Source organism: Belonocnema kinseyi, chromosome 3, assembly GCF_010883055.1.
Source record: "Belonocnema kinseyi isolate 2016_QV_RU_SX_M_011 chromosome 3, B_treatae_v1, whole genome shotgun sequence".
NCBI classification, from domain to species: domain Eukaryota; kingdom Metazoa; phylum Arthropoda; class Insecta; order Hymenoptera; family Cynipidae; genus Belonocnema; species Belonocnema kinseyi.
The window spans coordinates 139,855,593-139,868,587 of record NC_046659.1 but is presented as its reverse complement, the minus strand read 5'-3'; the positions used below and the strand labels follow the sequence as shown (position 1 = coordinate 139,868,587).

The following is a 12,995-nucleotide window of genomic DNA, read 5'->3' as shown; positions in this document are numbered from 1 at the left end:
TATTAATAAATGAAAAGCTCGAAACCTTAGAAAGTTGGAATACCTAAATTCGTCCATGCCAATTCCAGAAGTTTAAAAAGCCGAATAATTAATTGCTGGATTTGAAAAAAAAAATGAAAAAATAGTAATGCAGACTTTTGAGGGTCGGAGTGTTACCCTGAATTCTCCGGTCTACGACCATCCGACGCGACGGTTCCCGCCGCAGGGTTGTCTAGAGGGGAACCAACCAAACGCCGAAGAGGGGTAGGTTCGAGTTCCCCCACCACTGCGTCGCGTTGGCAGTGCCATGGTGCCTTCCTTCACCCGCACCCGCATTTCAGTCAGTCAGTTCAGTTACCAACAGACTACGCGACTGTTTGCATCGAGTGCTTTGGAGGAAAAAGTGAGTGCGCGTCAAGGAGTAGAAAGGAAGTAAGAAAAGAAAACGAAAAGGAAGAAGAGAGAAAGGGAAGTTGAACGTAAATAAAAAAAAGGACTAACACCACTCACTGAACGGGGATAAAACGAGACGAAGGAACGAAAGAGTCATGTCGCGAAAGCATTGCCTCTGAACAAAGGAACTTAACCTTTTCTTCGTCCTTCGTCGTCGTCGTTTCGTTTCGAATCTGAACTTGTTCAGACACGTTTCGACGAGACTGAGAACCATTTGAAAAATTGAACAAAGAGGTTCTGACTCTAAACAAAAAATACGAGAGACCCTGGAACTGAAAAAAAATCCCTCAGGACGAGAATCCCGACTCGAAAATCCTGTTCAACCGTCCCTGCCGGTTTCCTTTGTTCGGGTCCACCGTTCGACGCACTTCATTTTCGCGAGTGACATTTCAAATTCGAGAGGTTATTTTCTTCTGTGAAAGTAGAATTTAGACCTCGTGGTATAAAATTGAGTGAAATTCAGTGTCTTTGGAGATTTTGGAGTGGATATTTAGTTAAAAGGCCGGATAATCGGCGCGAAACTGGCGCTGCCGGCGACCTAACCTCACTCGAGAGCCCGCGTTCAGATCGGATTCGTTTCGTGTTCGGACAAGACCTAACGAAGGGAAAGAAAGGAATTTTCAGAAGTGGATAGCAGAGCTCTGAATTTCTTTCAGTTATCAAGAGGAAAAATAGAGAGTGAACTTCACGGACGAGTTTTTGCAGCTTCCTTCGGATTTTTATCGCGATTCACTTCCGGTGTGATATGTGCCACGAGACCCAGGAAGGAGAGTAATTCCAAGGAGAATTTTGTTGATTGTGCAGTGCAAGCTTTTCATCAACCAAGGATTATCCTCGTTATATACGGTAAGTCTCTTACATATATATATATTTTTAAGATAAAAGAGAAGTCTCCGGTCTTTGTATCATAATTTTTAGTCCTTTTTCCTAAGTTGATTTTCCGATTTAAATATGTTACGAAATTTTAATTCAGTTAATCGCTAAATCTTCGCGTTATTCGGCTAATTGTAAGATTGACTTTCAAGCACCCTTGGAGGTGTTTTCAAATCGTGTTTGACAAAATTTATCTTATTTTGCCCGAAACATTTGAAGTTTAGCTAAATTTGAGGCAGTGTTTATTGTTGCGAAATTTTATGAACCGGTCAAACAGCAAGGGGCAGTATTAGGGAATTTTCCGTAACCTTGACTTTAATATACAGTAAAAATTTTACGTTTTAAATTAAGAAATTTATTTGAATTCAAATATGAGCTTAAATTCAACAAAATTTTCCTGAAATTAATATATTGATCTTCTTCAGGTAGTTTTCGTGTCAAAAATCCAAATAATATTACTAAATATGTAATTTTAAATAAAAAAAGAATTATTTTGAATGAATAAAATTTTAAACTAAAAAAATGGTTTTAACCATTTTTTTAATTGTGTACTTACCATCGATTCTTGCCGGTTTTTGAAAAAATTATTCAATTTTAGTAATTGATGGCTTTTTCTTTCTTGACAAAACTTCTCTATATTGTTGCTAATTTTGAAAGAAACTTCTCTGTGTCGAAAATCGTTTAACCAATTTTTTTGTTATAAAAGTTTTTTAAAACAAATAATTGCTTTTGGAGATTATTTCGTTTTTAAATTGGCAAGAAGCAACAATAAAAAAAATTTAGTTGCAAAATATATTGTTAACGAAATCTTGTTTTGAAAGTTTCAAACTTTTTCATAATATATAATGTTAATATATAGTAAAACAGAATACTTTAAAAAATGTACACCCTTAATTCAGAAATGTACTTAAACGCAAAGATAAATATAAATTAAGCAAAAGTTTATCTGAATTCAAATAAAGTTGATCTTGTTTTCAGAAAACGTATGATTAATTTCTGTACAAATAGATTGTTTTTTTATGATTTTAATAATCGAAGCAATATTATTGATAAAGTGATTTTAAATGAAAAAAACATTATTTTAAATTAAAAACTTGTTTAAGTTTAGAGAAAAATCAGTAAGAAGTGACAGTAAGAAAAAATTTAAACAATTGTTTAAAGGAATTATTTGTGCAAGTTTTAAACTCTTTTGTAAAAAATAGTATGTCTAAAGAACAAGGTTTTCTATGATTTTAAGAATCAAAGTAATATTACTGAGGATTTAAATTTAAAAAAGCCTTACTTTGAATGAGAGTTTTTTAAACTTACGGAAAAATTGGGAAGAAGCGACAGTAAGAAAAAATTCAATTACAAAAACTATTGTTCTAATAATTATTTTTTGCAAGTTTTAAACTCTTTTATGAGAAATAGTATGCCTGAAAAAATAGGATTTCTACCATTTCTATAATTAAAGTAATATTATTGATAGAAATTTTAAATTAAAAAAATTATTTTGAATAAAAAATTTGTTTAAGTTTACAGAAAAGTTGGTAAAAAACGACAGTAAGAAAAAATTAAAACACAAAAACTATTGTTAAAATAATTATTTTTTGTCAGTTTTAAACTCTTTTATATGCTATAATGATATGTCTGAAAATAATGGTTTTTCTATGATTTTAAGAGTCAAAGTAATATTACTGAGGATGTCAATTTAAATTTTTAAAAAAACATTGTTTTGCATGAAATTTTTTTAAACTTACCAAAAAATTGGTAAAAACCGATCACAAAAACTGTTGATAAAATAGTTATTTTTCCCCAATTTTGAACTCTTACATAAGAAATAGTATTCCTAAAAAAAAGACTTTCTATGATTTTGAGAGTCAAAATAATATTAATAAGGATATTTTATATAAAAAACATTTTTACAAAAACTATTGCTAAAATAGTTATTTTTCCCCCATTTTAATCTCTTTTATAAGAAATAGTATTTTTAAAAACTAGGCTTTCTATGATTTTGAATAAAAATCATTTTAATGACGATATTTGATGTAAAATACATTTTTAATGAAACAATTTCTTTTCACAATTTTTTTACTATCGCTTCGTGTCAGTTTTTGAAAAGTGATTTAATTATAGTACTTAATCACTTATTTTTCCGAGAAAAAAATCTGCATCTATTTCAAATTTTGAAGGTAACATTCTGTGGTTATTTATTTGAAGCTTATTTATTTTAAAAATTGGAAACCGTAATGTCGCAAGGCAGATTTTCGCCGAAAAAAAAACCCAATTTATAGAAAACAATCTATTTTTTTTAATTTGTAATTGCGACAGAGAGAAAAAATTCGATTACAAAAAATATTGTTAAAATAATTATTTTCCGTAAGTTAAAACTTTTTTCTTCAAAAAATAATCTTTTTTTTTTTTTTGTAAAATGCGTACGGAAATTTCCGTAAAATTATCCTCATACAATCAGTCTGAAAAGTGCCTAAAAAGCCGCAGACTAATACGTAAAATTATCGGTTATTGAATCTTTAACATTTGCTTCTTATCTGCGGGGCATACTTTGTTTTCTCAAGAGGGAAATATCAACATTGATAAACTGGCACGCTTATTTCGTGCTAGGTATTTCTTTGTTGCAGAAAATTTATCTCTAATTATATAGACAATAAATTTATTTTACGACGGGGTATAGTAATAATAATTATTATAAACCTTGAATGGCAAATCTGAGTAGCTACTGGAATTAGAGACCAGGAAAACCGGATAATATTAGAGCTCGAGAAAAAACCGGAAATGACAGTTTGCAGTGATCAGGATAACCGCACTGAAAAAAAAAAATTGGCATTGAATCAAGAAAAATTGTCCTGAATACGAGCGATAGAATATTTTCTTAGACCAAGAAAATGTACTTGAATGGAGGAAATTAATTTTCTGTAATCAAGTACATTTTCTTAAAACAAGATGAATTTTCTTCAGATCAATATCTTCTTGATTAAAACGCAATTTCTTTTGCTTGGAATGAATTTATTCTTTGACAGGCTTAAAGTTTTTAGATCAAGTTTCCAATAAATATTTATTAATTAGTTTAAAATTAAAATTTTGCAATATAAAAATGTTTTTGAATAAAATGATTCTAAAATGACAACACGTGATTGTTATTTCGTCGAATGAGTCAACTTTTAGGAGAGTTCGAGGCCGTTCTTTTGGAGCAGAATGTGATCATAGTAGGTTTACTATATATCGCGCAGGTGCGTGTGCGAGTTCGTTAAATTTGCCGAGGACGAATTCAAGTTCAACGACTGAATGAACGTAGGCCTAAAATAAACGTTGAAAGATGTTGGATTTTCCCATTTTTAATATCTGATCTGTCTCGGGCCAATTTTTTAATCTTCAACACTTGACATTTAATAAAATTGCATCATTTATTTGTTGGGTCCGTTTACCATTAAATAAATTCCTAAGAATAATTCCGAGGGAAGTAGAAATAATGTTGAAGTGCCATTGAAATAATTGCCATTTCTACTCTATTTGATTTCACTTTGTCGGTGTATTCAGTTAGTTTCCATTACAAATCGATTCCCCTCGCATATATTTTCGTTTCATTATCCAAATGTGGCTCATTTGCTGAATATTGTTTTCATTCTTACAAATATTGAACGAATTTCAGCTCTAGAGAGAGTATAAGCGGTATGTCATCTGTCGCCGGATTTCGATTTCGTTTTATTATTTATACACTAATAGTGAATATTTCGCAGAACTTGAAATTGCTTCTACAGTCCTCGATATTAAGAATGTAAATTCACCTTTATTTCTCCCCCAATCTATTTCGAGAACTGGGAATATTCAACATTCATAAAAACAAAAAAAAAACTATCGCATTTGTTTTTCAACATCAGATAGGTTTTGAAAATAATGTTAAAGAATTCTAAACAAATTCTAAAACAAAAGCTGTTCTTAGAACAAAGATATAAGATATTTATAATCGCTTACATCTCTATTTAATCCACCCACAAATACAGCTATAGTGGGTTTCGATAAAATACGGTTTCGTAATAATTCGCGATATAGCATTTGAAGAGTGTGGGATCCGTTTGAATTGATTGAAGTTTAGATAAAAAATAGAAATACTTGAGAGTTTTGACTAGCTTATGGTTTCATAAAATTTTATTTTAATATACAGTAGAGTACTTGGCGCACTTAATATTGCTCTTGGTCGAGTTTTCAATAACGATAATGTTTCCCAGATCCATAACTTTTTAATAGCTCTCGTTGACTTAGGAAACGAGCATCCACGAGGAGAATCGTTTCCACCAACAACCTATTTAATGATGCCTTGTCATTTTCTTGCAGTAAATTTTAATTGAAAATATCGCAAAATGTCGAAATAATTATTTTAGTATAAAAGCGTTTAAGTTCCTCTTTGATCTAAACATTTAATATTTAAAAATCTCCAAAATAATTGTATTCAAAAGTAGAATATGTTACTGCGTGTAGTGATTTTTTTTTTAATTTACAGAATGATCTATTATAATTTAACTTTTTTGAAATTGACTAATTTCAAACTAAGCTATTTAGATAACATCTTTTTTTGTTTTTGGAAAAGTATCATTTTTAGTTGACTCAAGTGTTATAATGGTTTTTTTTTGTAATTAAGGTCGATTTTTTTATGTGCAGTTAATTTAAAAAATATTTTTTTTTTAATAATAAAAATTAGTTTTTTTCCCGGATATCTCTCGACTTTTCAGTAACATATTCTCCTAATTCTTAATTTAAGATAATTTTATTGATTCATAATCTGTTGGTGAAAATAGTAATTCCTTATCAATATGGCCGGAACAACCTTAAATTATGTGACATTAAAAAAAAAGTATGTCAAATCAATTAAGTTTCAGCCCCTGTCTGAGGCTATGATATCGTATAATATTCACCCCAAAATTTACCAAATTTACAAACATAACATTTTTATTTGAAAATATATATTGTGATGGAATTTAGGTCAATTAAATGATAAAATGTTATGTCTGAGGCAGAACTGATTCACATTGCCTTACTGGAGAATCCGGTGAGTCAGTCCGGTACAGAACATAAAAAAATCGACTTTTTATTCGTTAAGAATTAAACAAAAAATTACGGAACGAAAACATTATCAAAGCTAATGAAAATTAAAAAGTCTTCTTTACAATTAACCTAATTAGGATTTTAATAAAACTTTAACGTTAGAATATTTTTTCGTTGAATCTGTACTCATTAAATATTTTTGAAATTAACATTACAAGATTTATAATTGATCTTACTAGCAACTTTTAAAAGTTTGAATTTCAGCGCAGTTTTTAGTGAATGTTGAATACTTTTTCTTTAAATATGCATTCTATATAATATTTAATGAATGTGAAGATTGATTACTTACGTGTGAAAATTTGAAAGATAAATAATTTTTCATTCAATTAATAATTTCATTTATAATTATTGAATTGGAAATTATTTCATCATATTTAATTTTTAATTCACAGTTTTTAATATTTAAATAAACATCCAATATTACAAACGATTATGAATATATTTTAGTTTTATTTCAATGGTTTTTTGCGCATTTCGACAGTTTTAAGGGATTTAAAGAAATTTCAAAGAATTTTACTGAATTAAGTTATTTCAATCATGTTCTAAGCATTTTTAATAAAAAGAATTTAAAAATGCAATTTCGAAGACATACAATTTAAAGTTAAAGATTTAGATTTGAAAATTTTTGATAAGAAACTTTTTATGTTGATCAACTGAATATGTAACATTTATAACTTTTATTTTTTAAATATTTTTTCTTTAAGTTGGAAGGGGTGCAATTTTGTTTATTGATTGCAAAGATCTTATCTTTTTAACATTTTAATTTTTTAATGTACTTTTTTATATATTTTTTTATTGAATTGAAAGAGGGACATGTATTCAAATGAAAGTATTTTCAGCTTTAAGAGTTCGAATTTTTTTTTTTTTTAATGACCATGAAAAAATGTTCTGAACTGGAAATAACCGGAAAATTGCAGATTTAAATTATAATTTACGGATCAATGAAGTATTATTAATAGAATTAAGCTCGTGGAAACGTGAAATTGAGATTTAAAAAACTTTATAAGTTACACGCAAGGGTATTTCTTATCAAAAGATCAATAGTTCTTGCGAACGAATAATTAACAAACTTTGGTAAGGTTTGTCAGCAGTATTTCTGTGTGGAAATTCACGGTAGTTGACATAGGAAATGGATAGCGGATAAACGATAAGATATGAAAATATTTTACGAGCATGGCGCACTTGAAACTTGTTCCTAGCGTAATCCAACCATACAGAATATAAAACTTAGTCAGGGAAGGTGGGTCTGTTTACCTTTTCATTCCAGCGCTTTACCTTTTGTTTTAGCTTTAGCTTCAGCAGAGAAGCGTAAAGTTATTTTGAATGCAATTTAAATACGGGGGCGGGAGATAGCGGCAAGACTGTTTTCTTCTCACGGCTTAGAAAACTTGTTTTTCTAGCCTAGCTCGCTGAGACTAACATAAGACCGGTTGCACACATACTTCATGTCTGAGGTTGAGGGAGGTGAAATTTCAAAGAATGGATAATTAAGATTTTACTTTTAGAACATGGCTTCCAAACGCATTACTTTTGTTGGTGAGGCTTGAGCAGAAAGGGTGCTTTCAAGCATAATTTTCTTTTCCTGGCTTTCATTAATCCTCTCAAATGCGACCCTCAACATTAGAGTTAAGTCTCAAATCTAGAGCAAGCTCTAACTTCTTTTTTCTTGGGCCCAAGATTTATTGTGCATATGTGTATTTCAGTATTCTTATTATCAATAAATTAGAATTAGACCCTATTTTTAATGTTAGCTCTTTCACTTTCTTAAAAAAGTTAAACTCTTGTCTAAATTTAAAAGCAAACAGTTCTATCGGTTTTCAATTAGGTAGTTCCAGTACACAATTTTATTTGTGATTGTGAGGAATCAAAGGAAAAAGAAACATAATATAAAAAGCGTATAATTGAAGAGGCTTTTTTCACTTGGCAGTGATGTCATGAATCAAAATTGATGTGGATAAATGCATTTAATAAATTGTTTCAAGTTAGACCGAGTGTTTAATGAACCGTCGCCCGAACAATTCGCATTTCCGTTGAATGAAACGAATCATTTGCAAATTCTTCTTGAACTGCATGTGGGCGTTGTGTAATGACGAAAAATCGTTTTTACTATATCTGGAAGAATAGTAAATCGCATTGATTATGCGCGGGTGGCAAATGAACCGTTTCAAGGTGAATTTAATTGAAGACGTGGGACGAGTAACTAGATTTATCTCTGTAAACAATCGGATGTTATTCTCAGTTTTAGAGTTCTTTCTTGGATTTAATTTAAAAAAGAATTTTCCTCGTATTTTCGAGTAGCGGAAGTCTGGCCTAATATTACAAAATTGCGTGAAACTATTTTCAATTTTTCAAGAGTCCGAGGTTTGTAATAGGTTATGGGCCCAGCACTGAATTGAATCATTCCTTTCCCTAATTGAAATCGTCATTTTTTTGCAGAAAATTTTGAGAATTTATGAGTGGTTTGTAATATTGGCGAGTAATTCAGGTCACATGATACGATATTCGGCGAGTCGATTAGATACTTGGAGATTAAAATGCGCGAAAGCACGTACGTGAACGGACGCATTGATTCAGTATATCATCATCACCGGCCATGAGCCGAGCTGTCCGGAATGCAGCCACAATCCATCTTTTAAGTTGGTGCCTTCGCACCAAGAATTGTCAAGAGGCTGCTGGCGCGACTCCTGAAAAAAAAATCAGACCTGCGTCGCTCTGACGAATGCATCCAAATATTTTACCGTCTCTCCCATTTTTTTTCTGCTTTCTGACATTGAGAATCATCCTGCGTGTTAAAAATACTCAACGTAGTGAAGAAATGCAGGCAAGAAGTGCTCATTTTACATCCAATTACTAAGATGACCGTAGGTCAGGGAAGTCGTGGATTGTGATTTTTTTATAAGCCTGGGAATTTCTATATGCGGTCTTTAATTTATATAACTTGTCCAGGTTATTCAATTTAAGAAAGGAAATTTTGAAACTGAACTTTGCGGAGTCAATATGAATTACAAAGTAACACGATTCCTGCCACTGAGTTCCAAATGCAAAACTAAAGAGCATTAGAGTGTGTGAATTAAGCGTTCGAATCGAGGACACAGTTTACTTATCTTTTCATTGCAACATGATTGAAGGGAATTGGAAGTTTTTGCTCCTATCAACATTTTCATGAATCGATAATGACAACGCATATTTCATTGTCGAGTACGCTCCATTAGCTCTCTACAAATAGCTTCCTTGAGAAGGTAGAAGAAGTTGATGATGGAAATCCAGATTTATTCATGACCGAACATATTTCGTAAATTTGCTCGGAGATGTTGTTTCCTTCTCTGAGTGAAATCACCTATCCTATGGTATACAAATATGGAAACTTTTCACCTTTGAGGCGATCGAGTTTATGTCCCTGAAAAGTTGCGTGGGCGACGAAGGAAGATTTATTTATTCAAAGGGGAACTTGAATCGATATTTCAGTCACTGGGCATGTACTGCGAAAAGAAATTTTTTCTTATTGTTTCAAAATTGACCTTTCTCCCCAACAGATGCCGCCTAGGAGCGGCACGACAATCATTAACATTAATGAATCGTATTTCTTGGCCTTAAGACGCAGGTTAAATGGTGTTAAATTCCAATAATTGATTATATGATTACAATATTTCTAATTATATTAAGGTTATTTGCTGCTTCTGGAGTAGAGAAATTTTTTCTTACGCTGTTCAAGAAGTTGAGAAATGTGTGAGCTCTGATCGCTTTGTGCGAGGATCAAGAGGATTATGTTTCACCCACGAATACAGTCGTTGTATTTTCTCGGTTGGTATGGCGACACAATTTTGTGTCAGAAAGTTGGTTTTCCTTTCTTCTTTTTCCTCGAGAATTGCTCCCACCATAAAAATTTCTTTCTTTATTTGCTCGCCAGGCAAAGGAAACTACTCAAAGGATTTTGCTTTTTGGGATTGAAACCGAGGCTAAACAAATTCTAAGAGCTAAGGTACCTATTCAAAAAGAGTAGAGGTATGTCAAGGAACTATCGGACCGTTTAATTTCAAAGGGTTTGAGAGTTTCGAGAAGTCCGGGACTAAACGGTTTTCCTCTTCATCCTTCGTGGAAAGGATCTATTTTCTGTAAACGGGTCGCAACCTGTAACAAATAACATTTTAGTACTAAAATTAGTTCCTTTCATTCCTGCTTTTGTTGAAATTTCGCAGTGATTTTTCTGAAACGGAAAATATGCATACCAAGATCACCTTGTGGAAACTTACTTAAACCAATTGCACCGATTATAGAGTATTAAGGTGGGTCGCGAGATGTGGACGCTCCTTAACTAGCGAAAGTAAAACCGACTGGAGTTACAAATACAGTTAAGGGAGACGGGAAAATTGTGCACATGTAAGCCAGTGAACGCACTTACACATTTGCCTTCTGTCTATTACGCAATGACGTGGGTAAAAGACCACTTACATTGACCGCACGATTTCTTGACATACCATTTCGTTTGATCCGACAGAAAAAGAAAAGGAAATGCTTAATCTTCCTCACGTAATTTAAGTTTAATTTAGTCGTAGCTTTTAAATTAGGGGACTCCTGGAATTTAGTTAAATGGCAAGATTGATGACAGATGGAAAGAAGAAAAATCATCCCAACGCTGTCACCTTCGAGACTAAGATGGCAGCGGTGGGATTATTTTTCCTTTTCAACTGTTTTATTAAAAATCATATTCTTTTATTGATAATTGGAGTATTTAGTTGGAAGTTGTACTACTTTATTGAAAATTTATTTTGTTGGTTGAAGATTTAGCGATTTTGTTAAAAATTCGTTTCTTTTTGTTTGAAAATTATTTTCTTTAACTGAATGTTTAACTCTTCCACTTTTTATTGAAATTGGAATTATTCGATTTTTCATCGAGAATTCATCTTTTCGCATGACAATTCAACAACTTAGTAAAAGCTTGAACTTTTGCGTTAAAATTTATTTTTTTCTTAAAGATTGAACTATTTGGTTTAATTTTTTTGAGCTCAAAATGTAACTTACATTTTTTAGTTGAGAGTTCAACTATTTAATTAGAAAATCATTTGCTTTGATGAAAATTCGTCAATTGTGGTAGAAAATTAATCTTATTGGTCTAAAATTGAAATTCGTGATTGAAATTAGAACTGATTTTTCAAAAATTCATTTTTTCGACACAGAGATAAATATTTTGTTAAAAACTAATTTTTGTAACTAAAAATGTAATCATGTTTTCCCCTTGAAAATTGGCCATTTTTTGTTTAAAATGCAACTATTTAGTTTGGTTCAACTACTTGGTTAAAAATTCATGTAATTTGTTGAAAAATCGTCTTTTTTGGGAGAAGATTTATAAATTTTTAAAACTGAACATTTAACTAATTTTTTGTTTTGGTTAAAAATTCTATTTTTTCGATTGGAACATAACTTTCTGGGTGAAAATTCATATTTTTTATGTGAAAATTCGCTTTCTTGATTTAATTAACTGTTTTTTTTTTAATTTTAAATTACATTTTTTGTGAATAATTCATGTTTTTTGTCGATTTTAACTTTTTTTTTTGTTGAAATATCAACTTTTTCATGTTTCATTTAGAATTCATCTTTTTTTATTGAAAGTTCAACTGCTTTATTGAAAATTTTACCATTTCATTCTAAACCTCGTTTTTTTTAATTAATTTTTTAAACAATGAATTTAGCTATTTTTGGTGGAAATGTATCTTTCTTTTTTTCTATGAAAATTAAGTTGTTGTTTTTTCATTTGAAAATTGAACCTTTTGGTTTAAAGTCCAATTAGTGTGTTCAAAATATAATTATTTTATTGAAAATGTAACTATTGCGTTGTAAATGCAACTGTTTGGTTGATATATACATTTTTAAATTCATCTATCTTTTCGGCTTTTGAAGTAAATTGTTTTCTAATACATTCGAATTGTTAGTTAGAAAACTCAACTTCTTTCGCTCAAAATACATCTCTTTTGTTAGAAAATTGATCTTTTTTGTTTAAAAACTCAACTATTTTGTTGAACATGTAATATATTTCGACTAGAAAGATGTAGCGTTTCATGTTGAATTCTATATGGTACCAAGACAGTATTTTTTCAACAAATGTAATGATCTATTATTCCCCCCCATAAAAAAATAAGGCCATGTCCAGGTACACCGAAATTTGGTGAGCACAGAACAAATATTTTAGGTGAGCTCAGGGAAACCAGAAAGGGTGGCTACCTTCACTATAATTTGTCGAGTAGTTGACCAATCATTTTCGATGTCCCTAAAAGCTTCGAGAAAACATGAAAAAAAATAAGATCGGCAAGGGTAAAATTAAAGATCACTAATTTTTTATTTTTCCCTTACCGTTCTTCATGTTTTTGCACGCCTAGATTACCCTCAACATTTTTACCTGAAACCCTATGCCCTCTATTTCGGGCTATGAAGTCGGTTGTTGCTTTCTCACGGCTCAGGTTTGACATCATTAAATTTATAATTATTTTAAATTTAAATTTAAAATTAATTATTTTAAATTCATTAAATTTATAATAATGTTTCAGTCTAAAATAATCAATTTTTATTCCATTAAATTAAACATTTTGTAATTAAGAAAA

The 12,995-nt window shown here is 30.8% G+C and overlaps 1 protein-coding gene across 2 annotated transcripts in view; it reads left to right on the top strand.

The window, feature by feature from the left end:
• The first annotated feature begins 307 nt into the window (after nt 1–307).
• The window catches only part of LOC117170388 (brain tumor protein-like), a 116,653-nt gene continuing 103,965 nt past the window's right edge, over nt 308–12,995 (top strand). For both annotated transcript variants that reach the window (XM_033357154.1, XM_033357153.1), the window contains exon 1: nt 308–1,278. The gene's annotated coding sequence lies outside the window, so the exon portion shown is untranslated. The remainder of the gene's footprint in view (nt 1,279–12,995) is intronic.